Source organism: Mustela nivalis, assembly GCF_964662115.1.
Source record: "Mustela nivalis genome assembly, chromosome: 1".
NCBI classification, from domain to species: Eukaryota; Metazoa; Chordata; class Mammalia; order Carnivora; family Mustelidae; genus Mustela; species Mustela nivalis.
Genome location: NC_139020.1, coordinates 166,758,184 through 166,775,285, shown reverse-complemented (window position 1 = coordinate 166,775,285; position 17,102 = coordinate 166,758,184). Strand labels below are relative to the sequence as shown.

General features: G+C 40.1%; 1 long non-coding RNA gene across 1 annotated transcript in view; it reads left to right on the top strand.

Annotated features, from left to right (window-relative positions):
* The window catches only part of LOC309840780, a 31,655-nt gene extending 15,027 nt beyond the window's left edge, over positions 1 to 16,628 (top strand). The window contains exons 2-4 of the long non-coding RNA XR_014298783.1: positions 8,778 to 8,843; positions 15,077 to 15,307; positions 16,340 to 16,628. This is a non-coding gene — a long non-coding RNA (uncharacterized lncRNA). The remainder of the gene's footprint in view (positions 1 to 8,777; positions 8,844 to 15,076; positions 15,308 to 16,339) is intronic.
* Positions 16,629 to 17,102: the final 474 nt, after the last annotated feature.

The window sequence follows — 17,102 nt, the reverse complement described above, 5'->3', positions numbered from 1 at the left end:
ATGGAAACCACAAAGCCATGAAAGCTGCAGTATTAAGAACTATGTGGCATACGTTTAGTCTTACATGGCCAGAAGTAGCATACAAATCAAGCCTCAAAAGTATTTATTCGTGCTCCAAATGCAGTTGGTCAAATCCCGGAAGGCATTTCCATAATGACAGTTTTCTATATGCCTGCTCTCTACCAGAAATTATGGGTTCCATAAAAAGTAATAGCAGTATGATTTTAGTTAAAACCCAATTTACATTCTGCATTTCTGTTCAATAGTCTAGTTGATTGAGGCCCTTTGGGAACAACTCTCATCCTGTGGTACTGAAGCTCATTAAATAAAACCATGAATTGTGCAAAATGGTTACACACTCGGTTTATAAGTTCCTTAAACATTATTTACCCTTCTCCTTGGCTTAAAATATCAAACAGAAAAAAAAAATACATTGTTACTAAATTTGCCACATTCCAGAAAGGAACCCCCTTAGTTTATTGGAAATAACCACCTCATCTATGTTTGGGAATATAACTTGACATAATTGCCTCAGAAATTGGAAATAGCACATTTCTACAAGTAGCCACTAAATCAACTACAGATGAATCCAGTAAGCCTTTAGATAACAATCCAATGAGGTGTGCCTAACTAAGCAGAAGGGAGAAACAAGTGGGAGGATTACATGGTTTTAAAGTGAGAAGCATGTGCAGAACTCTGACTGTTATTCCCCGATATTCATTACTCAAAAATCCTGTCCCCTGTATAACCTTTCCCATATTGTGCCAGATTATTCATTATCAACTTGCAACCATTGCTAGTCTCTTGAAGCCTCCTCTGAATTTCAGAAGAGAAGCTGAGAACCCAGAGCCGCCTTACCCCTATGGTTCCTGATTAGACAGTAGTGGTGTATGAACTGGCAGGCAGAAGAATTTGAATGCAGATACATGGGTGTACACTAGATTTTTATTTATTTATTTATTTATTTACTTACTTACTTACTTACTTATTTTATTTATTTAGTGTACTATATTTGAAGTGGCTCTTGAATGAGCTTCTTGGAGACTTCCTGTACTTACATTGCACACCTGTAGTTCTCCCATCGTACTCAGCATCCGAATCCTCTGAAAGGTTTGCTAGAACGCAGATTGCTGGGCCCATCCTCAAGGTTTCTGACTTGGGAGGTCTGGGGTGGGACTTGAGAACATGAATCTCTAACAATTTTCCAAATGATATGGATACTGAAGGTTGGAAGACCACATATCTAGAACAACTTCTATAGACAGATATACCTGGAGGAGATTTCTGGAGGCTTAAGGAATTCACAATAGCTTTCAGAACAACTTGAATCAGAGTTGTAAGCTGAGATCATCAGGTCTCCACCCAGAACTTTATCCCTGTCCCTTTCTCCCATTTGTCACATAAGCCTCTAATACCCTTGTATAAAAATCATCACATACTCAACATGAAGACTAATGATACTGATTTCCTCAAATCCAGCGCCACTACCCTATTTACTGTCCTTTTCCTACCAGGTCTCTCCTTAAACCAGCCATTCTCCAAACAATAAAATATCTCAATGCTCCCCTTAAAAACCTTTGATGCCCCAAACTGGAAGGAACTAAAATGTCTATCAATGGTGACTAAATACACAGATTGTGGTACAGCGGAGTAGTAGTCAACAATAAAAAACTACTCATACATGGCGTAATATGGACGAATCTCAAGGATAATTTGCCAAATGAGAGAGCCAGACCCAAAAGGCTATATCCTCTGTGGTTCCACTTTTATGACATTCTGGAAAAAATGGAACTGTAGGAACAGAAATCACACCACTGATGTCAGAAAAATACAATGGGAGGAGATTGATTACGGTGGGGTAAAAGAATTTGAGGCAGTATTCTACAACTTACTTGTGAGAATTATACATCTGCATGTATTTGTCAAGATGTGTAGAAATGTATACTTCAAAGGTGAAAATTTTATTGTATGCAAATTATACCTCAATAGATCTGACTTAAGGAAAAAAAAAGGTGCTCTCTCTTATCAAGACCATTAATTCTAAATTCCTTAGAATAAAAATGGAATGGAAGAGAGGTACAAAGGGTTTATGCTTATGAGTGGTACAGAAAACAGAGGGCTGAAGTCCACACCCACATCTAGAGTCCTCTGTATATTCAGAGACCACTCAGGACTGCTAATATTGGCCATAAAAACCTCCAAAAACTGTAACAGTGCTTGGAAAGGGACAAAGAATAATCTAATCTTGCCATCACATTTTACATGACAAGGAAAAAAAAGAAAAGTAACTTGAATGAAGTCAAAGGCTAGAACACTTTTTTTCTAATTACCCCAAAGAACATGACAGTTGATGGAAGCTTGATATAGAGGTAAAAACTGAGGTTCATAAAAGCATACAATTCAACCCTTACTTTATTATAAGCTGGCAAAATATTCTGGAATTATGAGAATCTGATCCCATTACCAGCATTCCAACATTAGTCTACAAAACATCAGCCATTGGCTCTTTGAAAACCTACACATTTAATGATTCTGTTTAAAAATGCACTTCCTGGGGGCACCTGGGTGGCTCAAAGGGTTAAGCCTCTGCCTTCAGCTCAGGTCATGGTCTCAGAGTCCTCGGATTGAGCCCCAAATTGGGCTCCCTGCTCAGCAGGGAGTCTGTTTTCCCCTCTCTCTTCTGCTGCCTCTCTGCCTACTTGTGATATCTTTCTCTCTGTTGAATACATAAATAAAATCTCTTTTAACAAATGCACTCCCTTGGGGCGCCTGGGTGGCTCAGTGGATTAAGCCGCTGCCTTCGGCTCAGGTCATGATCTCAGGGTCCTGGGATCAAGTCCCGCATCGGGCTCTCTGCTCAGCAGGGGGCCTGCTTCCCTCTCTCTCTCTCTGCCTGCCTCTCAGTCTACTTGTGATTTCTCTCTGTCAAATAAATAAATAAAATCTTAAAAAAAAAAAAATGCACTCCCTGGGGCGCCTGGGTGGCTCAGTGGGTTGGGCTGCTGCCTGCAGCTTGGGTCATGATCTCAGGATCCTGGGATCGAGTCCCGTGTCGGGCTCTCTGCTCAGCAGGGAGCCTGCTTCCTCTTCTCTCTCGCTCTGCCTGCCTCTCTGCCTACTTGTGATCTCTCTCTGTCAAATAAATAAATAAAATCTTAAAAAAAAAAAATGCACTCCCTGCACGGTGGTAGAGGCTTCTAATATTCACTCATATGTAGTTATCCACTCTTTCTGGGTGCATGGAAGGATTATATTTCCATGACTCCCACCCTGCATGGGAGAAGGGCCATATGACTAATGCCAGTGGGTTCAAAGAACTTGAATGTGGTATGTTCTAGTATTCTTTTATTCTTTTCTTACTGTAAGATCAGGGAAGAGACTTCATGTTGAAATGGAAGGCAGTCTAGACTATTGCAAATGAACAGTAACTCTTCAAGATAGTAATCAGGACACCCAAGGATCTACATAAATTTGAAATGGGGTTTTGTCCCAGGCTCTGAGACCTTTAGGTTGTGTGTTATTGCAGCATCACTTAGGATATCCTAACTAATACACCCATATTTAATCCTGAAGTTTAATGGTAACTAAGAAGAGTTACTGCTATTCATTTTTGTCTTAGGAAAAGATTATTCAATCCACAGGCCTTAAAATCTTTGATATGAAAAGAGCGCAACGCTTGTCTTCATTTGTTACGTAAAAATCATCCACTCTCACCTTTAATTCACTACAGCTCAAATTGCCTTTTACTTCCCCGGGAGCTCTGCTTGGTAAAAAGACAATAAATATCAATTCCTTGGCTCAAACACTACTCATAATAATTATTATACTATTACTATTATACTATTATACACTTATATACTTTGCAGCCTTGGATGTATTAAGTACATTTCTTCTGGAAAGCCTAGGGAAATCTTCCATTTGAACATTTTCAAATGTTCAGCTGAAAGATCAGATGCAGAGACAGTGGTAAATTTCTGTGGAGGAGGGCTTAAGGGGTAACAATCTCATATGAAGGGATACTTTAATTACATAGAACTTTATATATGATTGACAGAATTTCAGGCATCTGTATCAGTGATGCCTACCAGAACTTTCTGCAATGATAGAAATGTTCTATACATGTGCTAGCTACATGAGACTACTGAGCTCTTGTAATGTGACTTGGATGACTAAGAAACTGAATGCTTAGTTTTATGTAAGTTTAAAAGTCATCGGAGACAAGTGGCTACTCTATTGGACCATGTAAATCTATACCCATGAATAAATCTGAGAAAATATGAAGAGCCAGATCTTCTCCAAGTCCCAACTTGGACATGGTCATGGTCATGGTGAAATGGAAACATTTTCCAAATAGCTATAGTGTTTAACTAATCTGTAGTAAATAGTTAACAGTTCCTCAAACTTTCTAAATTATTTGTGAGGTGGAATCTAGCACAATTACTCTTCTAACACTATTTTATAAGTTTCTTGTTATTGAATCAAGTCCATGAACCTTACCAAATGCTTTGTTGGTTTATCAGTCAGGATAGACTAATATGACTGATATCAGTCATAGATAGACTATGCTGTCGTAACAAACCCAAAATGTGACTTTACACCATAATTTTATTCCTCACCCATGATGTATGTCCAGTGCTGGCCAATAGTGGACTCTTTTCATTGCTGTTACTCTAGGTATTTGCTACCACAAGCACCGAAACAAGTCAAATTAGAGAAAATATCAAATTACACATTGGTTCTTCAATCTTCCTTTATATGACTTTTCAAATTGAATTGGCCAAATAAAGTGACATGATTTCATCTAACTTAGAATGATATGGCAAAATAAAATCCTACCCTGCGCCTGGAAAAAGAACACCCTAAAGTGTTTGATTATAGTCAAATGACCATCAGTTGGTTTTACCTTTCCTGGCATTATCTACTTTATAATATCTTACAGGAAGAGTCATCTACTTAATATTTACTCATGTGTAACAGTTTATTCCCTGAAATACCAAGTGATTAAAAAAAGGACCATGAAATTTACTGAGCAGTAGCTCTATTTTAGAAAAAAACAATTAGTATATTTCCATATGTTTTCTTGGATTCTCTTATGAAGTACTCTTATTCATATTTTATAAGAGAGAAAACAGACAAAACCTTTTTTTAAGGTTTTCCCTAAGGTTACACAAATACTAAAAGCAAAAAAGGGTTGGATTTGAAACCGGGTCCACAGTCAGGTCTCTTTCCACCTAGCCACATTATCTACAAACAGAGCAGAACACTTACAAAAATAAAAGTACTTGTTATAGTTATCCCCATGCATACTCAATTTATCAATATAATATATTTATGTAATAAGTAACTGTTTTGTGCTTAAAGTTTTAACTGTCATGGAGTATCACACACACACACACACACACACACACACACACACACACACTGACCAACTTTAAAATAAAACCATCTTAAGGCTTCCAGGTTATAAGATCTGGTCCATATTCCTAGTCGATAGGATACTGTAACCAGGATGAACAGGATTTGTACACAGAAACTCTGATTCAGACTGTGATTTTGTTGCAGGTGGTACAAAAGCACATGAGAAAAATTCAACACTTCTAGACACAAATCGCCAATCTCATGCCTACCAAAATATTCCCAATACCCCCTCAGCCTTCATCAGCCTGCTCATTGAAGTCATCAGTATTCCTGTCAGGCATGACATCAAATGACTCAACAGCAACATTTCTCCCATTCTCTGGTGTAAAATTTTATTTACAGAGTGACATACATTTTGACATTTGAGATTTTTTACTGAAATTTGAAACACAAAGGCAGGGAATTGCTGCCAGCTACTAAAGTACAAGCATTTACCTCAGGTTCAATAATAAGATCTCATCAAGAAATATGGACAGCCAGTGTCCTAATGGAAAATTTTTGCCTACATTTTTAATATTTCTGTCAAAAAATTTGATGGCTGAAGCTGGTACATTTTCCACAAATAATTTTTTATTTCAGCAAAATCTCTGCCGTCCTAGGTAATAGGGGAATGATTAATTGAACACACACTCCTGATTCGATTGAGAACTTAAATGGATATTCTCACCAAGAGAATGGTGGGGGATATCACCTGCTGAAGGGTGAGTGGGAGCAGAGACCCAGGCCAGGCTTGCCTCAGTAGGCCAGCCAGAAGAGGAGAGGGCTACATATTCTCTCTCATCCTAGGCTGGCAGGATCCTGATGGGAGCCCTTTCAGAGAACAACCTTGCTCTTTGCTCTCCAGTTCAGCCTTCTAGTACTCCTCCCTCCCCTCTTATTTCCTCTTCCTCATTAACTCCTATATCTTCTGCCCTTAGCCAGGTTGCTTTTCATCTCATTCTATTACAGTACAGGATTTTTTGGTAGCAGGCTGGTGTGTGACAACAGCACATACAAAGAAAAATTCCGAGTTTTTCCTAGGTTCCTTTGGATCCCTTAATCTCAACCCCACTAGTTTCTTTGATCCATTTGGGCTCCCTGGCCCCCAGGAACTCCTTGCCTTGGAGCCCCTACTTCCCTTCTAGTCCCCACGAAAGTTCTTGGAGAATCTAACAGATCATATACTCACACTACAGTCCTCTGTGACCCATTAACAACTTACTGGAGACTCTTTTCTCAGAAGGCTCTATGTGAATAAAGAGAGAAGTTATAAAAGCATATTTGCTACTTCTCCACCTGACACTTTTCCCCCTCTCATCAGGAGTATAAAATACTAAGGAAACTGCATAAGAATAGTGTGGGAGAACTTTGGGGGTGGTGTTCTGACCTTGATTCTAGTGATGGTTACATGACTACATACTTGTCCCAATTCACATAACTATGCACCAGAAACAGTGAATCTTACCATATGTGAACTTAAAAACTTATACTATGGAATAAAATCATTTCCAGAAAACTTGAATGAGTCTGGAGCTTGCATGAGGAGTGGGGGTAGGGGGGGCATGAAATTGCCTTTCTTGGGGGCCCCACACAGAATCATCCCCACTGATGGGTTGAGAGCAAAGCACTCAGTCTTGGGGCTGGTGAAGAAGAAACCCAGGAGCTGAGAGGCCACCAGTGATATTTACTACCTGGTTGGGTCATCTTTAACTTCTGCACCTTGAAGTTCTGACCCCTATTCTTTTCATTCCTCCCACCCCCAGCTTGACTTCCCTGGGACACTTCCTTCAGATGATATAAGCAACCATGAAACAATGAGACCTGGAGAAACTCTAGTTCCAGAGTAACACAGGCAGGAAGCTGTATTCCTGCAATTCAAGGCTGAAATTTTCCTTATATATTTTCTACAAAAATGTTTAAATGTTTGGTTCAGGGGTGCCTGGATGGCTCAGTTGGTTGAGCATCTGTCTTCGGCTCATTTCGTGGTCTCAGGGTCCTGGGATCGGGCTCTCTGCTCGGCAGGGAGTCCATTTCTCCCTCTTTCTCTCCCTCTTGGTGCTCTCTCTCTCTCTCTCTCTCTCAGATAAAGGAATAAAATCTTTTTTAAAAAATGTTCAGTTCAGGGGCGCCTGGGTGGCTCAGTGGGGTAAAGCCTCTGCCTTCAGCTCAGGTCATGATCCCAGGGCTCATGACCCGCAATGGGTTCTCTGCACAGCAGGGAGCCTGCTTCCTCCTCTCTCTCTGCCTGCCTCTGCCTACTTGTGATCTCTGTCTGTCAAATTAAAAAAAAAAAAACAAAAAACTTTAAAAATGTTCAGTTCAAATAAGATTAACAACAATGAAAGAGGACTAAACTCAACAGGAACTGTGGGCCAGATAGCACTTCATCTGCTCAACACGAAGAAGACATTTTACAGAAGAGGAAAGGCTTCAAGAAGCTAAGATCTCAAAGCTATTAGGTGACAGAGCTAGAATTAAACACATGTATCCTGAAAATTATTTAAGTCCAGTGCAGTTACGTTTTTTACTCTATATTCCAACGGGCTTATGTGCTGAATGGCCATTTGTGAGCTCTTCGGGGTGGCTAACTGATGCCTAACTATCCCTCCACAGGAGAAAGAATTCCATTATCCAGCAGCCACCTGAAAGAGATTGTGGAGATCCATCCCAAGCTAGAAAATGATCCAAATCTGAACAAAATTACCAGATCTGTCTACACAGACTTACCAATGATCGAAACCTTAAAGTACAACACATCAGACATGAAACGAGCTAGATAGAATCTAATTTCTTCAGTGAAGGTTCGGAAGGCCCTTGAGAAATTTGCGGGACCGCAGGGACTTTCACTGCAAAGCAAAAGCCTTACTGAACAGTAGGCTCCTAAGCACCAATTCAAAGAGACCCAGGATTGCCAATGACAAGCTAGTATTCCATTCTACTGCTGAGGAAATAGGAAGTTTGGTGAGGTCGAGTAACTGCCAGGTCCACGGACACAGGAGAGAGCCAGGATTCAAATCCAACTCTGGCACCAAAACCAGGGCTGTCTCCAGAATCCCACATTGCTTTGCAAAGACCAGGCATACTGACAATGATCTCAGTATCTAAAAATGGGAAAACTAGATGAGCTAAAATTTAAAAAAAATTTTTATGACTAAATTCAGTCAATATTATGGTAAAGAGAGAAAAAAATTGAAGCTTTTAATGTCATCTTCCAGGCCTGACACCAAAATACTTAGATTCTGTTATATATGATCTTCCTTGGTTTCAGCCTTCTTGAGAGAGAAGTCCCTGCCCTGGGGTTTCCATGCCCTGGAAATGGCAGCATGAAATCAGCAGTGCTGACATAAAACTAAAATTATTTTCTCCTTCTGATTGAAAAGGGAGCTACGTGGACAACTTCGGAGATCAAAGAGCAGCCTCCACAGAATGCTGGCTGATGCCAAACAGTGAGTGTATGGTAAACAATAACACAATTTTAATATTAGAGTAGGTCAAGCATCTCAATTGAGATATGTACCAGGCTTTACACAGATTTAGACCTCTGAGAACTCTCACAGCAACCTGAGGCAGATCCTTTCATTAACTCACTTAAAGTATGGAGGAAATGGAATCACAGGGAATGTGAATAAGCTGTGAAAGTTAATGTGGTTTATAAGTAGAGTTCATCTCAGGTATAACTGAATTCATCTTAAGGATAAGGATTTGGAAGTAGGTTAAAGGGGATGGACAATATTACTTATATTATTCTTCTATTGGGATTCATATACAAGTTGTATAATTTGGAATGAATTTATATATGTAATTATATGTACATATTTATATAAAATAACATGATATATATAATATATAGTATAATGAATATATTAATATCTTTAAGTTACATAAATTTCATATAAAATTTTACATATTCTTACATATAATTACATATGTGATTATATATAAACACATTCCAAATCACAATAAAATCCAATATATAATACAGGTAATATAGAAAAGCAGCAGGGAGTTTTTACTGATAGAAGACATGAACTCTCTGTTAAAAACATGGAACTCTAGTCCTGGCTGGTCAACATATGCCATAAACTCCTGTCCAATATTCATGATGGATATTATAGACAATCTCTGTACTCTTTTTCACTGAGGCCAAAAAGGAGCTCAGAATCTTTTTTAACACAATTTTTCAGACAGCCACAATCAAGCAAGTAGAGGTACTTTGGCAAGTTCAAGTCCATGTGGCAGACTTCATCTAGATAGCTGAGACGGAGAACTGTAGCCAAGGATGGTCTGGCAAAGCCATGAATCCTCAAGAAAACACGTGTTTTCCTTGTTACCATACCTCACCTTGGCAGCAGAGCAATGGACCCTATCAGCCATGAGGGGTCATGTGAGCTGGATCCAGGGTGGAGGTGACCTCAGGGAAGAAGAGAACCCTTCTTCCCTGGATCACCAAGATTACCAGTGCAAAACAGTTAAAGAGCAGGGAAATTTACATTCTTAAATATCAGGCACTTCTACTTGAGTGGCATGGGTAAAGGAGCCAAAATTTCATCTCAAATTAATTTAATTAGTTCATGAGGTGCTCTCTAAGGAGAAGCTAATCAGAACACTCAATATACACAAACTCAAAAGAACACTCAGAACGTTTCCTTTAGAGATTACCTCTTCTCACACTTGAAAAATAAATAAATAAATAAATTATAAATATAAATATAAATATAAATATAAATATAAATATAAATATAAATAAAAGAGGGTAGTGCCTTAAAAATCCTTACCAGCAATCTATTTATGGCCAGTTCTGATGACTCAAGCTGAAACAGGTTGTGTGTGTAGATACAGGAAGTTTCAGGTCCCATTATAGAGAATTCAAAGCTCATACTTTTTAGTCAGAATCTGAGGGATCCCATTCTCTCTAACACCAGATGTTATTCTTTCACTAATTTCTTTATTCAGTACTTTTTTGGGCAAGGTGGTTGCTCACAGCTTCCATAAGAACCTCATAAATCTGCTGTTGTTAACCTCATTTTGCAGATTAGGAAACTGAGGCTCAGAGAAGTTAAGTAACATACCCATGCATGACAAAGCCAATTGTCTGACTGATTTCCTCAGGACACTTCGCAGAGTTGACAATTCAGGGAAAGTGATTTATTATGAAGCATTTCCAGGGAAAAATTAGTAACCACCTGAGTGGGTAAGTGAGACATCAGGGCAAATATCCTTCACATGAAGGGCATTCTGGAAGTAACATGGGTCAGACTTCAGAAATGTCACTGTAGGGGAAGAAAGCTGGGGTGTTCCTATTAGTCATTGGTTAAGGGCTTCCCCTAGGGTATGTAAATTCCCTGACACTCCCAGGCTTTCTGAAGAAACAGGCAAAGGGGGTACAGCAACCTGAGGGTCTCCTTGCCGCTGCTGAGAAAATGCAAGTACTGGCTCCTGCTTATTGTAGGGGGTGCTGTGCTGTCCTGTCAAAACCCCAACCCCCTTTCAGGATCAAAATTCTCATTGCCCTCCTGCAATCCTGCCCAGGAATTGCCCTTGACCAGAGTAGCCTTGCCCAAAGTTCCACACCCTTCTAGAAGTGGCTACATCTAATGACTGGTCGGTGTTGGGGGCACAAAGCCTGGGCCCTTGGCCTCCTGTGGTCCACTCAGAAGAGCTATTCTTGCTCCAGAGCTCCCTAGAACAACAGAGGGGGTTTTCAGTCGTCTTCTGCCCAATCCTGCCTCCCTAACCCTCTTACAGGTATGGTTCCAAAGCTCTCCTCAGTGACCCTCTTGTTTGCAGTCCCTGCCTCAGAGTCTGTTTGCTGAGAAAGAAAACTTGGGTCAGGAGAAAACATCCCAAAAGCCAATGTGGTCAAAAACAACAAAGGAACCCGAAGGGACATTGGAGTGGGTGCACTCCCAGCCTTGGCCACATTGGTGCCATGATGGAAGCAGCAAAAAGTTACCTTAAGATGCTAAAAGGCCAGACCTGGCAAATTTACCTCATTATGCTGAGTCAAATTTAATTAAGCTCTGTACTCACCCAAGTGGTGGGACCTATGTTCAAACGTAGGCACTTATTGAGAATCTGTCCTTAACATTGCGTAAAGTATCTGGGAAAGCACAGAAAAGTACCACAGGCATTCCTAGCCTCATGAGCATGAAAGTCCTGAAGAGTGAGAATTGGAGAGATACATTATCTGCAAGGAGATGGTTCCGGTAAAGAAGGACAGAAGGACAAGGGTTATTGGGGCACAGATTGAATAACTCTTCTTGAGAGTTATAGCCTGTCAAGGACCAAGCCCTGCACAAATCAAGCTTCGTAACTGGCCTGTGGCGCTGACTGCTCACCTATCAGGGACGAACAAGCCCTCCTCACTGGTAAATAGTAAGTGGGCCATTCTACATAGTTGTTGGAATTTCTCCCTTTGCCTTCCAAAGATACGATGTCTTCTGACCCCTCTTCCCTTCTTTTTCCTGTCCTCCCACCCTGCTACTGCTTCCCCCAACCACAGGCTCTACCACAGGTGGGTGGTTTCCCTTCACCATCCGTGGACCCTGGCTGCGGCTCTATTCACTCATCCTCAATGACTCTGTTCAGACTTTTCCCTTGGCCAGAAATGGCCTGCAATTCCTTTTCCATTTGTTGAGATCCTATCCCACCTCTCCAGCTTCAAGGCAAACTCCCCATCTTCCAAGAAGCATTTCCTGACTGCTTTAATAATCCTGAAAGACCACTCCTTTTTCTAACCACCAACCACACTCAGTCATGGCCTGACATCTGGTGAAAATTATCTACCTGTTGTCATTTTTATACTAATGCTTCACCCCCCAAATGATCTGTCAGCCAGGATAGGACTAAAAAACTTTTTGAATCTTCACAGGGAAGAACATGGGGAGACAGAGGGTATACCCCCCCTAAAAAATTATAAATCCACTGACAGTTTATTATACTAAAGTTAATAGCCAAGAATGACTCCTAGTTCTAGCACTCCTTTAGAATACCAAATACAAACTATGGGCTGAATGTGTCCATTGTTTTCCTCCATGTTTACTCTTCAATACTGATTGAGCTACCTTACATTCTAAGAGAGATTAACAGGCTCTTTTTCCCAAACTCTTCCTCTGTATCTACCCCCAAATCCTGTCCCAAGATGAGGTACACTCCCTTGCATCAAATCCTCCCATTCCAATGTCTCTATTTATTCTGAGAGGCAGATCCAAGCAGGTGGACCTTATGGTCCTCCAGGCATAAGTCACAGGAATATGCACATAGGCTTAGAGGCAACAGACCCAGAGGAATTAAAGAGAAAAGATACAGGTTTGGCCACAAAAAGGGATAATGGGTCCTGACATGTTGAGAGACAACAGAGATATCTGGAAAGAATGAGAGGTTTGGAGAGAGAAGGATGAATGAGCAAGCTCAATAGCGAAGGCTGACAGGAGAACCATTTCTTGCCATTTGGGAAGCACAGCAGAAAGGGCAACTAAGCGAAATGATGCTTCCTTAGGTGTCAGTGCCAAGATGGTTTTTGAAAGAAAGACCTGGGTTCAGATCCTAGTTCTGCACCTTCTGGGGGGTGGGGGCAGGGAAGGGTACCTTAAGATCACTTCATCTCTCTGAGTTCCTTATCTATAAAAAGAAGATAAAAATGTACCTAACTCAGAGTTATGATTGAACATAAATTGTTACCTGTCCACCAAGGCTCATGCTTCCCACACAGAATAGGCAGCTATACTGTAAGCACTGCTCAGCCAGGGACCATGTGTCCCAGACTTCTCTACACCTAGATAGGATCATGTGATCAAGTTCTGGTCCACAAGAACCTCCTTATAGTCCTCCACCCTCATACACATAAGCCTCCTGATGTACAGGATCTAGCAAATGGCTTTAAACTATACCAGCTCCCAGACCAGAAAACAAAAGACACCCAGTCTCTCATTTTTAGGAGGAGGTCTATCAAATTCCCATACTGGACTCATAAATATGTAAGAAATAAATTACCAGATTAGGCCACCAAGATTTCAGTCTTTGCCTATTAGAGAAGCTAATCTTAAATTAGCCAAAACAAGGATTACATGTTATATCTCAAGCAGTGAGCCCCACACTTGACAGAGTAAGCACACAAAATATATGGTTGCTCCTCTTTTTATTACCCTTAACTCTGTACAATACTTTATACCTTCTAGGAAGCTCCTGTATTGGACAAACTAATTCAATTTGTGTTGCCGAGCACCGAAGAGAATAAAAAGTTAACAAATAAAATGCATAGACTCCATTCTTCAGGGATTCGTCTGCTAGTGGGTGTAATTAGATCTGTAATGCAAGTAATAATATTGCAAGGCAAATTTTATTTTAAATGCTTTAAGAGAGGCTCAAGGTGCAATAAGAAAGGGGAGATTAATTTTACCTGAAGAGGTTGAAATGTTCCTGAAGGAAAGAAGATATGAATGGGACCTTGAGGTACAATTTATACTTTGACAGGTGGACACTGGCCAAGGGGCTCCTGACAGGAAGGAAATTATAGATAATGGGCAGCAATAAAAGGTCCCAGTGTACATTTCCCAACCACTTCCTCTGTTCTCTTGTGTAAGGAAAGGGTGGCAGGAGAGAATAAGCTTTGTCAAGGCCTAATGCAAGTGAAGCAGGTGGTACTATGGGGCAGAGAGGAATTAGGGACATTGGCCATTTAGGATAAGATTAAGAGGAGCCTCAAATGCCATACTCAGGAGTCCCAGCTTTACTTTTTTTAGTAATAAAGTACATTACTCACTATTCTGACTAGAAACCACAGAAACCCAAAGGGCAAAAACTTAAGCTAACAGGAATTTACAGGCCCTGCTCATAATCTGGTTATTAGAAGGGTTAGAGCAGGTCCTTAAGGACAAATGGAACCAAGGACCTGAGCACTAGCAATCACAGGTAATACCCCTATACCCCACTCCTAGTCACTCTCCTTATCCTGTTTTATATTACTTTTACTGTTTCCCTCTATATGAAATTACCTCACTTACTGACTTGCCCAACCTCCTAGGATATCCGCTTCCCAATGACATAGATCACTTGCTTTTCTTTACCAAACATCGAAGCTTCTAGCATGGTCCCTTACACATCTGGCATGCATTGGGCATTCAGTGATTATTTGCTGAATGAATGATTAAATGGATCAGAGATTTTAAGATGTTCTGGTTACACGAGCATGAATATTTAATCTCCCTGACAGCTCCAGTTCACGATGTATATTCATACATTTGCAATAAAATTTGAATGGCTCAGTATCTCTGTGATTAATGTCCTTAAGACTCCCCAATATTTGTGAACGTTTGGTTCTGCAAAGCTGAAGGTCAGAAGCTAGACTCTAGTGAATGAACACTAGTGAATGAACCACTTGTGGTACCACAAGGAGTGCTGGAATGTTCTAACAATTCTAGAAGACTTCCTTGAGATGCCTGCAATTTCTGTCTCAGAAACTCATATAGCTTGGACCTAACTCTATCCTTTAAGACTGAGGAGCATACGGCTCTATGTCACATAAAGGGTCACAGTGACATTTTTTAGACTTCATCCTGTTCTACAAAGACAGGTCACTCTGAACGTTGTGTAAGAAGTCGACAACTAGGCATAAGTGAGAAACAATTCCCTCATAGGTCTTCACCAGATTCTGAAAATATTCCATTCTCTCTTTTCTAAGGTCCTGCCAGGTCCTTTGGTTTTGCCAGAGCAGAGATGGTTTGAACATACTGGAGAGCTCCACATTTGTTCTCCCTGTTATCACATAATGAGATGATCACAGCCCTATTTTGAGTCTTTTTGTCTGAAATAGCATTCCCTATTTTTACTACCATTTGACAAAAAAGAAGAAAGAAAGAAAAACAGCCAAAGTTATTTCAGGATCAAGACAAAGAATCATGCAATGCTCTGGGTAAGTTGATTTTTTTTTTTTTTTTTTTTTTTTTTTAGCCACTCCACCTCCCCAACCTATCTTTGCCCTATATTTTCACCTTGATCTGGTGAATACTTTATTTGTATATTATTCTGAAAATAAACAAAGTATCACAGTATTCTTTTGTGTTTTCTTTCTATTTTTTTCATAATTTGCTACACATTTTTGTTAAAATTATTATATGCCACCAGAAGTGGCATATAATACCACAGGCATAGTGGTATATGACATATCAATACATCACACTTTGGCCATCTTAAGGACTTCTATTTGATGAAAACCAACAAAGGAAAAGAGGTAAATAGCAGAAACAGGAACATTCACCAATTTTCTTGGCAGCTAGAATGGTTTTTCTTGGGGAGGCAGAGAATCTTATCTGCAAATTATTTCCATTTGATGCAGTCACTTACTTTAGTCACAAATCTTTCACATCAATCCACAAATGCCTTTCACTGTGTGCCAACATGAAATAATGGTGAGATACTAGTGGTAAAGCAAATTATTGTGGTTCGCCTCACTACTTTTGCAGTCAGTCCTAAGCTCAGTCAATATTACAGAGATGAATTTGTGCCAGTTTATATCTAAATCTCATCTGGTCTCACCTGGGACCAGTGACATTTATTTACCAGGAGGCAATTAAGGCATAATTTTAATCTGTAGCTATCCTCAACATAAGGTTCAAATTTACCATTTATCTAAAATCTTCACTGATCAGTAACGAGTTACAAAGATTTGTGCTAGGAACTAGAGGACATGGGAGAAATTAATTTTCTGTCTCTATGGAATGACAGACAAGTAGGAGGAAGAGACAAGGGGCATTAATATGCTAAGACAAAAGTAAGTGCCCTTAAGTGGTTAGATGGTAGAGAGAGGGTGGTCAGTATAGCAAAGCAAGAGCTGTGGACAGAGAGGGGTTTGACTCTCTCCCTCAACGTATCATTCAGCTTCTACTGCAATAATGTATCCTTTTAACAGTAGCTTACAACATCCAACGTTTTTCTCATTCTGTAGGACACCTGGGCTTTTGCTGATCTAGAATGTGCTCCTCCTGAAATTCTGGAATTGTCTTTAGACTGCACATTGGATTCAGGTCTTCCCTACTTCTCTCTCACCTCCTTGAACCAGTGACTTGCTGAAACATGTTCTTATTACACAATGAAGGCACAGGACCCTTGATTTTGGCCCTAGGAGCCTTACACATTTTACTCTTAATGGAGTCAAGTTTTCTTTATAAAAGACACCATTTATGCAGGCTGTAATTTCCACATGTCAAGAATGATATGCATGTGAAAGCAAAACCCTCCCCAGCCCACTCCCCTCTCCCTTCTACTACAACCACTGTGCCAATACATCTTCAAGTCCTTTGTTAGTATTCTAAGGTTGATGACCTTGCAGTGATGCATTTTGTTTCTCAGAGCGCCTTAAATTTGGGGGACATAAATTGCTCTGGATCTTATCTTAAGACAGGGTAGATAAAGTAAAACCATTCTAAGCAAAGTATTACAAACTCTGGGATATTGGAGTATGGTGGTTAATGAGAGGGAAAGCCTTAAGGGGGAAGAATAGACCAAGAACACTGTATTGAGCTGGGATGTTAGGGAGGTACATGGTTAGAAAAGAAATTCACTATGATGAATAATGGTTAAGTCTTCTTGGGAGTGAGGATGGATGTTAAGTTTTAAGTTGCCTCTATTGCACTGTGCAGTTATTTTTCCCTTCAAATACTGTGTGCTGCAAGTAAAGTCTGCATCACACAACAGCCTTCTATAATTGA